The 11,709-nt window shown below is 38.0% G+C and overlaps 1 non-coding gene across 1 annotated transcript; it reads left to right on the forward strand.

Moving 5' to 3' along the window:
* Positions 1 to 11,237: 11,237 nt before the first annotated feature.
* On the forward strand, positions 11,238 to 11,309 carry trnaa-cgc (transfer RNA alanine (anticodon CGC)). The gene has a single exon. It is a non-coding gene; the product is annotated as a tRNA-Ala (tRNA).
* Positions 11,310 to 11,709: the final 400 nt, after the last annotated feature.

An 11,709-nucleotide genomic window follows, 5' to 3' on the forward strand; every position in this document is an offset into this window, starting at 1 on the left:
TGTGGTTCTGGAAATGTCAGTGTGTTTGGAGGCTATTCTTTTCAGATCAGTGGTAAACACTCCTTTCTCCTTTAGACAGCCCTTGTTCTATCGCTCTGCTGTCTCCCATCAACCTATAAGAGGATTTAATAGCTTCTCCCCGTTGTCTTACTGGGATTTTGGCTGTGGGAGTTTTAATGTTCTTCTCCTGCTTCTGACATTCTGCTGGTTTTAGTTTTCATGTTTTATTTACCTGTATACTTCTATTTTCTTCTTTTTTGCCATTACGAAATCTCTGTATTCACTTATCTTACTGCAGTTGTATTATTGTTTTCTATTTTTCTTCAATACGTATGATGTCTCTGATTTCTTTTCTAGAATTGATTACTCCAACGCCCTACTAGCTGGTATGTCTACTGTAAGTTAAAGAAACTACAGTAATCCGGGAAGTCAGAATCCTGATCAGGTCACATTCAAGTGATCCCTTACGTACTTTCCTGGAGTTCTTGCACTTGCTTCCTATCAGGTTTCATTCAACTTTAAAATCTGCATGCTCACCTATAAGGCTCTGCATGACTTGGCAGCTCAGTACTTATCTGAGTTACTATTGTCCTGCTCCCCAACTCGCAACATTCCTACATCTGACTCTGGTCTCCTATCTGTCCCCCAAGCCTGTCTACACTCTGGGTGACAGGGCCTTCTGCATTGTCCCAAAGCTCTGGAGTTCTCTCCCTAAGGATATCAGAGTGTCAACTACCTTGAACACTGTCAAATCCAGACTCAAAACCTGCTGCTTAAGAAAGGCTCTGATTTAACTAGTATTTCCCTCTGCCCCTTGCATCATCTACTGCATTCTGAACCCTCATTTGTAATTGTACTAATGTTATTAGCTCCTTTTCGTGTTAATTTGTTTTGTCTTATTATTCTAAAGTGCTTTAAGAAGCTACTTTCAATGCTCCTTTTGCAATAAAAAATGTAAAACAAGGTTAATTATAATTTTGTATTCCTGAGTCTTGAGTATGCAGCCTCTTTGTCCTTCTACTTTATAAAGAAACCTACTGAATTGCCTGTTAAAGACCTTCCTTGATCCATTCATTTGGCAGAACTCTTGTCCTGTAGAAATACAATTATTAGTTGCACCTAAAAGTTCATCACAATGACATCCGAGCCATTTTTACCCTAAGGAAATTTATCTACCAGTATGTTCTTGGACTTTGGGAGGAAACCAGACATCCCTGGTTTAGAATTGATCCCAGAGACAGCAATGATAACCACGGTGCCTCCAAGAATCAACTTACACATCAATTCACATACCACTGTGTCACAAAGGACTCCATTAAATGTGTCAATTACAGATGTAGCCATTCAAAATGCACAGTGAAACCTGTACCTGGGATTTGAGTTTCAGGCTACCATAGTACATGATTTGCTGGCCAAAATGATCAAGATCGACAGGTGGCACTTGTGGTGTATTAGTTGTTAGTGAAACGATTGCTTCATTTAATCTCTCTACTCTGCATGTTTAAATCTGCTTAATATGGAATATTAATATGATATTTTAAAACTAAAGGGAAAACATGGTAGCTGAGCATAGAAATAATGGGAACTTAATGTCTCTGAACATCATAAAAAATATTAATTTAGGAATATAAATATATTATACAAACTTTTTATGGCTGGTAGTGGTAATTTAAACAAAAAATATACAAAATTTTTCCAGTTTCTTCATAAACATTTTATACATCAAAGTCGTTCACTCAATCATGTACTGTGGTTATTTTGGAAAAGGTTTGTAATGTTTGTTTTGACTATATTACGTTTCTATACTTCATAAAAAGCTATAATGTTTTAATCTTTTCTATGAAAACTCGTTATCGCAGTAAAAAACGGTGTACTTTTTAGAATCCACTTAATAGGGAATATAATATGGAATTGCGTGTCTAAAGTTTGAGAAATTAAAGTTATTGAGAAATTGATAATATTAATTAAAGGATCTAAACATCAAATATTTAAAGGAACAAGTAATAGGTTTATTCCATGCTATGCAAACCTATGCATGACACAGCTACCCACCTGAACTAAAATATTCACATAGCTCTAAGTATTACCGTAGTTCACTTTCTTTGTAAACATCTGCATCAATTTGACTCATTCACTTGTGATTACTTTGAAAACATTTTGCTTGTCCTTTTCAGTTATAGTTTAAGCTTCCAAGTTGCGTGTTGGTACAATGGCTTTGGTGCTTGCCTTTAATTCTGGAAGCCCAAGTTTGATTCCCTTCTTTTAAAAAACTAAAATAGCAAATATTATGGACACACTGTATTGATTTCTTTGTTATTTCTAAATATCACAACGTGTTCAAAGTTATATTAATTATATTAACAACATGAATGGGCAAACGTGGATACTGTCAACAGTTCAACTGTTTAGTTTAGTTTAGTTCAAGTCAATTCAACATACTCTATTCATTCAGGCGGGGCAATTAAAGATAGGTCTTTACAACAAGCTTTAAAATAAAAATGTATATAATTATAATGAAAATCAAGAACAACAAAATGGTATTAAAAAGATTGCTGAAACTGAACTATAATAACATATCTGATCATTTCAAACAATATGAATTTATTAAGAACGGCTAAAAATGTTAAAATGTCTATTTCTCAAAATTTTACGATAGTCCACTTTCTTTGTAAACATCTGCATCAATTTGACTCATTCACTCATGATTACTTTGGAAACATATTGCTTGTCCTTTTCAGTTATAGCCTAAGCTTCCAAGTGGCGCGTTGGTACAATGGCTTCAGTGCTTGCTTCGCATTCTGGAAGCCTGTGTTTGATTCTTGATCAGGGCACAAGCTCTCCTTTAACAAATAAACATTCCTTCTTTTCAAAGTTAAATTATATTAACAACACAAATGGGCAAACATGAACACTGTCAACAGTGGGAGTAAAAACCAGTTCAACTGCTTTAATGCAAGTCAATTCAACATAACTTATTCAATCAAGTCCGGCAATTAAAGACAAGCCTTTACAACAAGCCTTAAAACTAAATTATATATATATATTATAATTATAATTCATAAATAACAAAACAGTATTAAAAAGACTACTGGAACTGAGCTATAATAATGTATCTGATAATAATTAACAATATGAATTTATTAAGAGCAATTAATATTTCAAACTGCTTGTATTTTGAAATTGTATTTTATTGGGGTAATTTTCACAACCTTCTCTTTCTTGTTAAAATGCCTGTTTGTGAGACAGAGTGTTCCAGACCTCTCGTTACTTTATGAAACTCCTTCTGTATTTCCTGTTTTCACACAGATAAGAATAAACTAGATATGTAAATCTTTTCACAGGCGGAAAGATGTCTTGTACTCAATAGCTCTTTCACCACAGTACTCATTATGTTACATTTGTAAGCATCAGTTGAAACATTCTGAAGTCTGTCAAAACTGTAAAAAATGTAACCAAATAGTGTAGGTGAAACTGCTACATGTCCTGGATCAAGTGGTTAGAAAATAGATAGACTGGTGGATTTACGCTTGCAAAAATGTTCCAAGTTTAATGTGATACAGAAGATAATAATATTAATAATGAATGACCTTAGATGAACTGTAAGCTGAAGAGTTATAGAGGTGACACATTGAGTCTTTTTTTTCACCTTTGAATTACCTTTTACGTATTCCATTGCAGCCACTTTATGTAACGCAGCTCCTTCCTTCTTTAACAAACATTTTATTTGTCACCAAGGCTAGGTGAGTTACACCCTGCTGTGTTTGTTATGTAGAATGCTGACGCAGCTACCTACCTACCTGATGTAGCTTTGGATCACTTTACAACCATTTTTATTTTCTTTGTGATGCAACTTTGAAGTGCAATGGCAAATTCAACCAATTGTGAATAAAACAATGTTGTCAATTGTAATTATTATGAAGTTTACATAAACATTTTTATTAATTTGATATATTGCAGTATATTTATTTGAGAGTCACGATCGCTTAAGCATACTGTGGAGTATCAGATGTCAAGGAGACAGCCCACCACCACCCTGGACAGACTGATTGTGGTTTCCATCGTGGCTTTCAGTTTAGAGCATTTTACTCTGCGCCCAACTTTGGAGCAGTTTTGCGAAATGTCGCAAAGCAGATGTTTTATTTATAGTGGGTTTTAGTCTCTTAGCTTACTGGGGACATATCAGATGTTAAACTGAGAAAGGGAGACAGCCCCATGCCCCAGACAGACAAAGGTGATAAAAATCCATTCAAGAGGGTGCAGTGTGTTAACACAAACTCTACCAGAGCTTCTTGTGAGAGCAAGATGACTTTCTGCTCAAATTACATGAGAGCTACAGTACAGTCAGATAGATTTTAAATACTTTAAACAACTCTAGCTGTTTGTCAAATTCACCTACTTAGCACAGTACACAACTTCTAAAAAAGGTACCTTCTTCTCTCATGCAAACTCTTCAAAGGTTAAACTAATTACAAAGTAGGTATATTTTATAAAAGCAAGATTGCTCTGTTGAATATATAAAAAGAGTTTATTATTATACTGTAGCTTTTGAACATGACGTGCCTCTTGTAGGTTTGCACCCACATACAGAAAACCTAAAGGTAAGTTTTGTTTAAGCTGAAAATAAAAACTGTGGTATGACATAATACATACCTAATGAACACACAGTAGATGTTAGTGGTAGCTAAATATAAAAAAGTACACAACAGTGTTCCACCTTCTTCATAAATATTTTATGCATCAAAGTCTTTAACTTGGTGACTTGCAGTGGGTTAAGATTTTAATGTGCTTGTTCTAACATTATAAGGTTTATATACTGTACTTCATAAAAAGTTAGAACATTTTATCCCTGTCTAAGAATATATAGTAAGAAGGTGGGTAGCTGCGTCAGCATGCGTAGGCTGCAAAGGAACAAGTAATAGGTTTATTCCATGCTGAAAAAAAGAAGAAAGAGAACACAACGTTTCGGCCGTGGAGCCTTCTTCAGGTGTGAGAGAGACAGGGCAGTAGGCAAAGGTAAAGTAGCGGGAGAACAAAGGTTGGGAGGGAGGAGGAGTGAGAGGCGGGAGCAGGGGACAGAAAGAGAGGCCAATCAAGAGGTGTGAAGTCAGAATGGGTGCAGAGAGGTGTGAAATGAAACTTCCAATGAATGGAGAAAATTTAAAAGAACAGTAATCTGTCGTTAAGGGAAGGGAGAATGTGTGATCCTAACTGCAGAATAATTTTAGTTTCGGTGGTCTTTCTGATGTATGAGTTCGGAAAACCGTCTTTGAGAACACAGACGGAGAGATTAGTGTGGTCGTGGCCGTCAGAGGTAAAATGAGAAACAATGGGCTTGGAGAGATCTTTAATCTTCACAGCCCTGACGGTTCTCTGAAGCGGTCTCCGAGTCTCCTTCCTGTTTCTCCAATGTAGATGGCTGGGCATTTACTGCAAGAGATACAGTAAATAAGGTTGCTGGAGGTACAAGATGCTGTCTGGGTGATCCGGAATTGTCCTGAGGGGCCTTGAATGAGTGTGGTGGTGGCTGTGTACTTGCAGGTGATACAGCGAGCTCTGTTGCAAGGGAAAGTGCCTGGTGTGGATGGTTGTTGAGGGTGGTCAAGGGAGCTGTGAACAAGGAGGTTACGCAGATTAGGTGGTCGGCGATATGAGATGATAGGGCGATCAGAAAAGAGGGCCCCAATGGAGGGATCATCCTGTAGGATGGAAAAATTCTGGTTAATGGTCCTGGGGATAGGAAGTGTGTTAGGGTGGTAAGGAAGCACCGAGGGAATGCGGTAGTTACGGCGGGAGTTCCTGATCGGGTTGATGGTCCGGGGGGTGTTTTTGGCTCGGGCAAGGGCCCTGTCAATCACACTGCTGGGATATCCTCTGTTGATAAAAAATGAGTACATTTCGAGGGCTTGGTTCTCGAAGTCGATGTCGTCGCTGCATAGTCGTCGTAACCTAAGGAACTGTGAAAAAGGAAGAGAGTTTTTAGTGTGGTTGGGGTGAAATGAGCTGTACAGGAGGTAGCTGTGTGAATCCGTGGGTTTGTAATAAACTGAAGTGGACAGTCGGGGGTAGTTGATAGACAAGTGGATGTCTAGAAACGGAAGAGTGGTGGAAGATATGTGAACTGTATATTTGAGGGACGGGTGGAAGTTGGTGAAATGGTACAGGAAGAACTCGAGCCGATCGTTGGAGCATGTGGTGGCACCGACGCAGTCATCAATATATCATTTGTAGAGGTCAGGGACATAGCCAGTGTAGGAGGCGAAGAAGCGTATATAGTAAGAACACCACTTGCTGTAATTATAAAAAAAAAGGTTGTACTGATTTAATACCACTTGATAGTAATATTAATATAGAATTGTGTAACTAAGCAGGTAAAATATCACAAGTGGATGTCGTACACCCCTCAAGTACACGCTGGATAAACGCACACTGCTCGATCCACCTACCTACACCCTTGCACGTTCACAAGCTACAGTATAATAATTAACTTTTTTTTAATATATCCAACTGAGCAATCTTCCTTTTATAAAATATACCTACTTTTTTAGTTTCATCTTTAATGTGCTGTAATAAAAAGTTTGAAATTAATAAAACTCTAAACAGTATACAACTTAAATTCTGTAATTGGAATAAGATTGTCCCTCAGCATTGACCAGGATTCAAAACCAGGCATTTTCTGGCAACAGCCCAAATGCTCCACATGCCACATTAAGTTTTCACTGCTCCACCTGGCGGTTTTACAAAGAACTGCAGTCCTATCTTTAAAAAACCTGCAGTATAATGCATCCCCTGTGCAGGATTAATGGCTGGATCTGTACATCATTCAATCAACACCATTCCTACTGTCAAGCATGCAGACGGAGCCCAACGTTAATATGCTTCTCATCAACAGGGAGTGGAAAGTCAAAACTGAAATAAACATAGATGGAGCCTAGTACTGCAGAGTCTTAGTGGCCTAAGAGTAAGGAAATTAGTCCTTGAGTGGTCCAGTAAATGAGTCCTTGAGTGGTCCAGTCAAAGTACTGACCTGAAATCTGTTGAGAATCTTTTTTAAAGAGTTGAATACCGCTGTCCATAGGTGATCCACAGGCAGCTTGAGTGAGCCTGAGCAAATCTTTTAGGAACAATGGGAAGAAATTGCACCACATTAGCATGCAAAGTTGGTAGAGACTCAAAAGTAATTGCTCTAATTGCTGCCACTAAATATTCACAGGCAGGTCTGAATACTTATGCAATCAACATATTTCAGTATTTCAGTTTTTTAACTTTAGTTTTTTCCTATTTACAGAAACTTATGCAAGCAGTCTTCTGTTTGAATATGCAGGTTTTGAATAAACCTTTAAAACCTTTTGATCTTTAAAAACGTATCTGCGTCATTTTGTAATTTCACAAAATCGGATGCCATTTAAAACCTTTGTGAGGGACCATTTATTTTATTTTTGCATGATGCTGAAGTTTCATAGTTCTCTTAAAGGGTTTTTGGTAGTTAACCTGTTCTTTTTCTTTACAGGTTTTAAATTGTCTGTCCCCTTAACCATTGCTATTTGCAATGAATTCTCATTTGTCTTTGTATCAAGTAACAGGTAGTATATTTTAATAACATTTTCTACTAAATTATCTATGGCAAGAATTATAACACTCTCTAGTTGCTCAGATGTACTATATAAATAATAAAGACCCTGGTGTCACATCATTTCCATCTTCTAGACAATCTGGGGAAACTTTTAAAAAAAGCAAAATTTTATGTAGGTAAAAACACTAGTAAGGTCTTATTTAGAATATTGTGTAAAATTTTGTTTAAAACATTATAGAAAAGACTCTGGTACTCTGGAATGACTCCAGAGAACAGAAACCAGATGCATTCTTGATCTTAAGGGACTAAGGATCCTTCACTGGCAGGTTAAATTAACTAAACATTATCTTGAACAGAGAAGAGCATGAGAAGACCTGATCCACATTTTCAAAACCTGCAAGGGTATTGAGAAAGTCAACCCAGAGGATTGCTTCAGAATCAGCAGAGAACCAAGAACCAGAGGACATGCATGGAAACTATGTGGAAGTGAATGTAATTGTGAGAACTGGAGGCGTTTCTTTACACAAAGGGTTGTGGATGTATGGAACAAGCTGCCCAGTCATGGTATTGAAGGCAATGCCCTGGATCCTTTCAAGAAACAGCAGAATGAGAGGCTTTCATCAATGAACTACTAATGACCAAGGCTCTATGTACACCTAATACAGAGAAGTGAACTCCTCTTCATTCAAAACCATCTGCACCAGAACTAAAAGATACCATATGAGCATCCTTCAGCACACTCCACAATCACATAAAAACTCCACAGTGCTGCCTGAGCATCATGCTGCTGTCGCCTCCCTGTGGTCCCTATCAGAACTTCATGGACTGAATGGCCTCTCATTTATATTTGCTCTTATCTTCTAAAGGATGCTTCATGTTGTCCATGTGGTATGTTATTATTTGTAACCGAGATTACACTTTGCATAATCAATTATTACACTTTGCGTTTTGCATTTCTGTCCTTTCAGTTTTCCATGATGATACTTTGAGTAATTCTAGCAGAAAGACACACAACACCATTCAGTGCATCAGTCTACAATGAACAGCACACTTTCACTCCCACAGATTTCAAGCTTATTTGTTCACAGAAGCTGTGACTAAATCACAAAGAGAGAAAGGACAATTAATTGATTTCAGATTAACACCAGGACATAAGTGAACTGATCAGAACTGTACAGCTCTCACTTATGGCTTCACAAAGGGTAACGTATGGCCAGGACAGGCAATTCAAAAACAGATACTGTATTATAATGCCAAGAACATTGTCAAGGTCTTGATTAAATACCAAAGTGAGTATTACAGAAAAGAAGTGAGGACAACGTCAAGCTTTCAGTGACATGTGTCAGCTATCTGGGCTACAACAGAGCACGTAGCAAGTTCTCTCCTCGCTGCCCCGCTGGGAACACTGTGACAAGCTGCCTGTCTTCCTGTCTGCCTCACGCCTGGATCTAAAGATAAAGAGGAGATGGCATGACCAGTCCCATCATGCCCCAGAACTGGACAAGTCTCATCACCCTGCTATAAAAATGTCAAGGAGGGGATGGATGTGAAGGTCGTGCAAGCAGCATGTGGCCAAAATATAGAACAATTTCCTAATGCAGCCACTCAGATTGCTCAGAAAAACTGGTTACCACCTCAAGGGGACTTCAGTGCGCAACGGTACTCTGGACAAAGAAGATCGATATGTGGCACTGGTGGTGCGTTAGATGTGAGTGAAAACTTAAGCTTCGTTTCATCTGTCCTCCTACTTCTGGGAGTATTTTGGAATAAACCTACACATGCTGACCCAATATGGAATATTAATATGAAATAATGGAACTAGAGGGAAATTTTGGTAGATGAAAATAAAAAAGTTTCTGAACATCATTAATATTATCCACTCATGAATATAATTGTATGTTTTTAAGTGGTTCAGGTAGGGTATTACACTTTCTTCCTGAACTTCTGCATTGACTTCTTAAACAATCATTTATGGTTATTTGGAAACGTTTTGAGGTGCTCGTTTTGACTACATTTTGTTGTCGTGATTGTTGCAATGGAAAATCATCTAAACTCTTGCATCCCACCTTAAGCATTCTGAGTGACTACATCTGTACAGCCTGTGCATTCTAATCCATTCACCTGCCTTCTTTGTCATTGAATTGCATTTCCTATGTCCAATTTTGGATACAACAGGAGTCTTTGCATATCTATATTGTTTCAGCTGCATCCCTCACTTACCACAGAGGCCCAAGCTGATCTGTCAAGACATCAAAAAGTTAATTCGAATATTTAACAACACTTTACACTTATAATATGCCTTGCTGCTACAGTCAGATGTAGACCAAACTTTCATGATACACCATCTCCCTCACAACTGAAGAAGGCTCCACAGCCAAAATGTTGTTTCATTTCTTTTCCTCTCAGTGTGGAATAACCCTACACATGCTGACGCAGATACCTACTTGAACTTCTTCAACTCATACAATGTGTTTTAATGACGCACATAAGCATTTGTGAGTTCAAAGGGTTTCAGGTTTATATATGAGAAATTATTTTTCTGCTACTGTATGTATTTTCACACCAGCAAAGGGGTATTTCATGTTTAAACACATTAGTGCAATTGTGTAAGTTTACGTTGTTTGTTTTTTCATTGTAAAATTGAGTGCTAAATTGATATTCTTTCGAAACTACACCCTTGGTTTTTAGTGGTGTGTGCTCCAGACCGAAAAGAAATAGAAATTGACTCAATATAGTATATCACTGTCTCTGACCCTGTAAATAAAGTTCTCTCTGTGTTTCCAGTTACATCTGTAAACGTGTGTTACTGTCGTTCTTTAACAGGAATTACGGGGTTACAGAGCCACCGGCTACCGCCGCGTTATAAAACTACAGTTTACCGGCTTGATAAAAGCCGACCGCTTTTTAAATTTTGTTTTCATTTAGAAAAAAAAACATATATAAGAAAATACTCTTCATGCTTTTGGTATTATGGCAGTAGTCAGCGTCTTTGTTGATATCAAGGATTTATGCAGCTCGCTGTTTCTTTCAAGAAACGTCTGGGTGAGGTCCCTTAGATCGGAATAATAAAACAGAGACTGGCCTCCCCTCTCTTGTGCTCTGACTTGGGTTCTCATTTTCTTAACTAGCGGCCCCTGGTCAGTTCCCACGTGTGTCTGTACAACACTTACTGATAAACTATAAGAGCTCTTTAGAAAGATTCTTAGAAGCAATTATTTTAATTTAAGTTTCACCAGAGTCCTGCTCACATTGTTTCTTGAAAATGGAAAGAGGGCCTGTGAGGTCCTGTCCTTAATTATGAACTCCGTCGGACGGAAGGAGGTTGGAATAGTGGTTTAGTTTGCGAATTTCCGACTTCATAATAGCTCGAGTAGCATCCCCACTCCCAGTGTACAGTCACGAGGAAATATCTCATAGTTTAATTTATGACACGTATATAACAGCACGAACGGGACGTTTTATACACCATTTATTTACGGTTTCAAAACGTTGGATACAGATTAGAGGAGTCTCGTTCATCCAGTATAGCTTTCACCTCGTAGTCTCTGAAGTTGAATTCCTCAACCTGCCACAAGGGGGAAGCACCACATAAATAATGCAAATCTGCTGAACCGCTTCGGCGGCGGGAATTGTTGTAAAGACTTCTGCGGTATCCGCGTACCGTATAGGGGATGTAGCTCAGTGGTAGAGCGCATGCTTCGCATGTATGAGGCCCCGGGTTCAATCCCCGGCATCTCCATTAGCTTTTTTTTTTTCATTCAAATGCATTTATGACACAATTAGCCATGATTTTTAAATTAATTCTCAAGAACTGTGTTAATCGTTATCATTCTCTTAGTCGAATAAAAATTACAGCACAAAATGTACTCTTTATTAGAACCACACAACTTAAACTGAATCGACAGCTGACACAAATAAGATCCAAGAATATAAATATAGACTATGTATATTTTATATAGAATGAGTACGAGATCTTGGGTTGTGGCCAGAAGGAATATAACATCTAATTTTAAATATATGTATAGACTCGGGAAGAGCCAACCGGAATATTGTCATCTCCAGCTTTCACGTCACGTCCGACAGTCCAAACCCAAAAGTCTAGTAGTCTTGTTTGGAGCCTTTCTGATCTTGGGTCATTG

Source organism: Lepisosteus oculatus, chromosome 6 (assembly GCF_040954835.1).
Source record: "Lepisosteus oculatus isolate fLepOcu1 chromosome 6, fLepOcu1.hap2, whole genome shotgun sequence".
Lineage (NCBI taxonomy): Eukaryota > Metazoa > Chordata > Actinopteri > Semionotiformes > Lepisosteidae > Lepisosteus > Lepisosteus oculatus.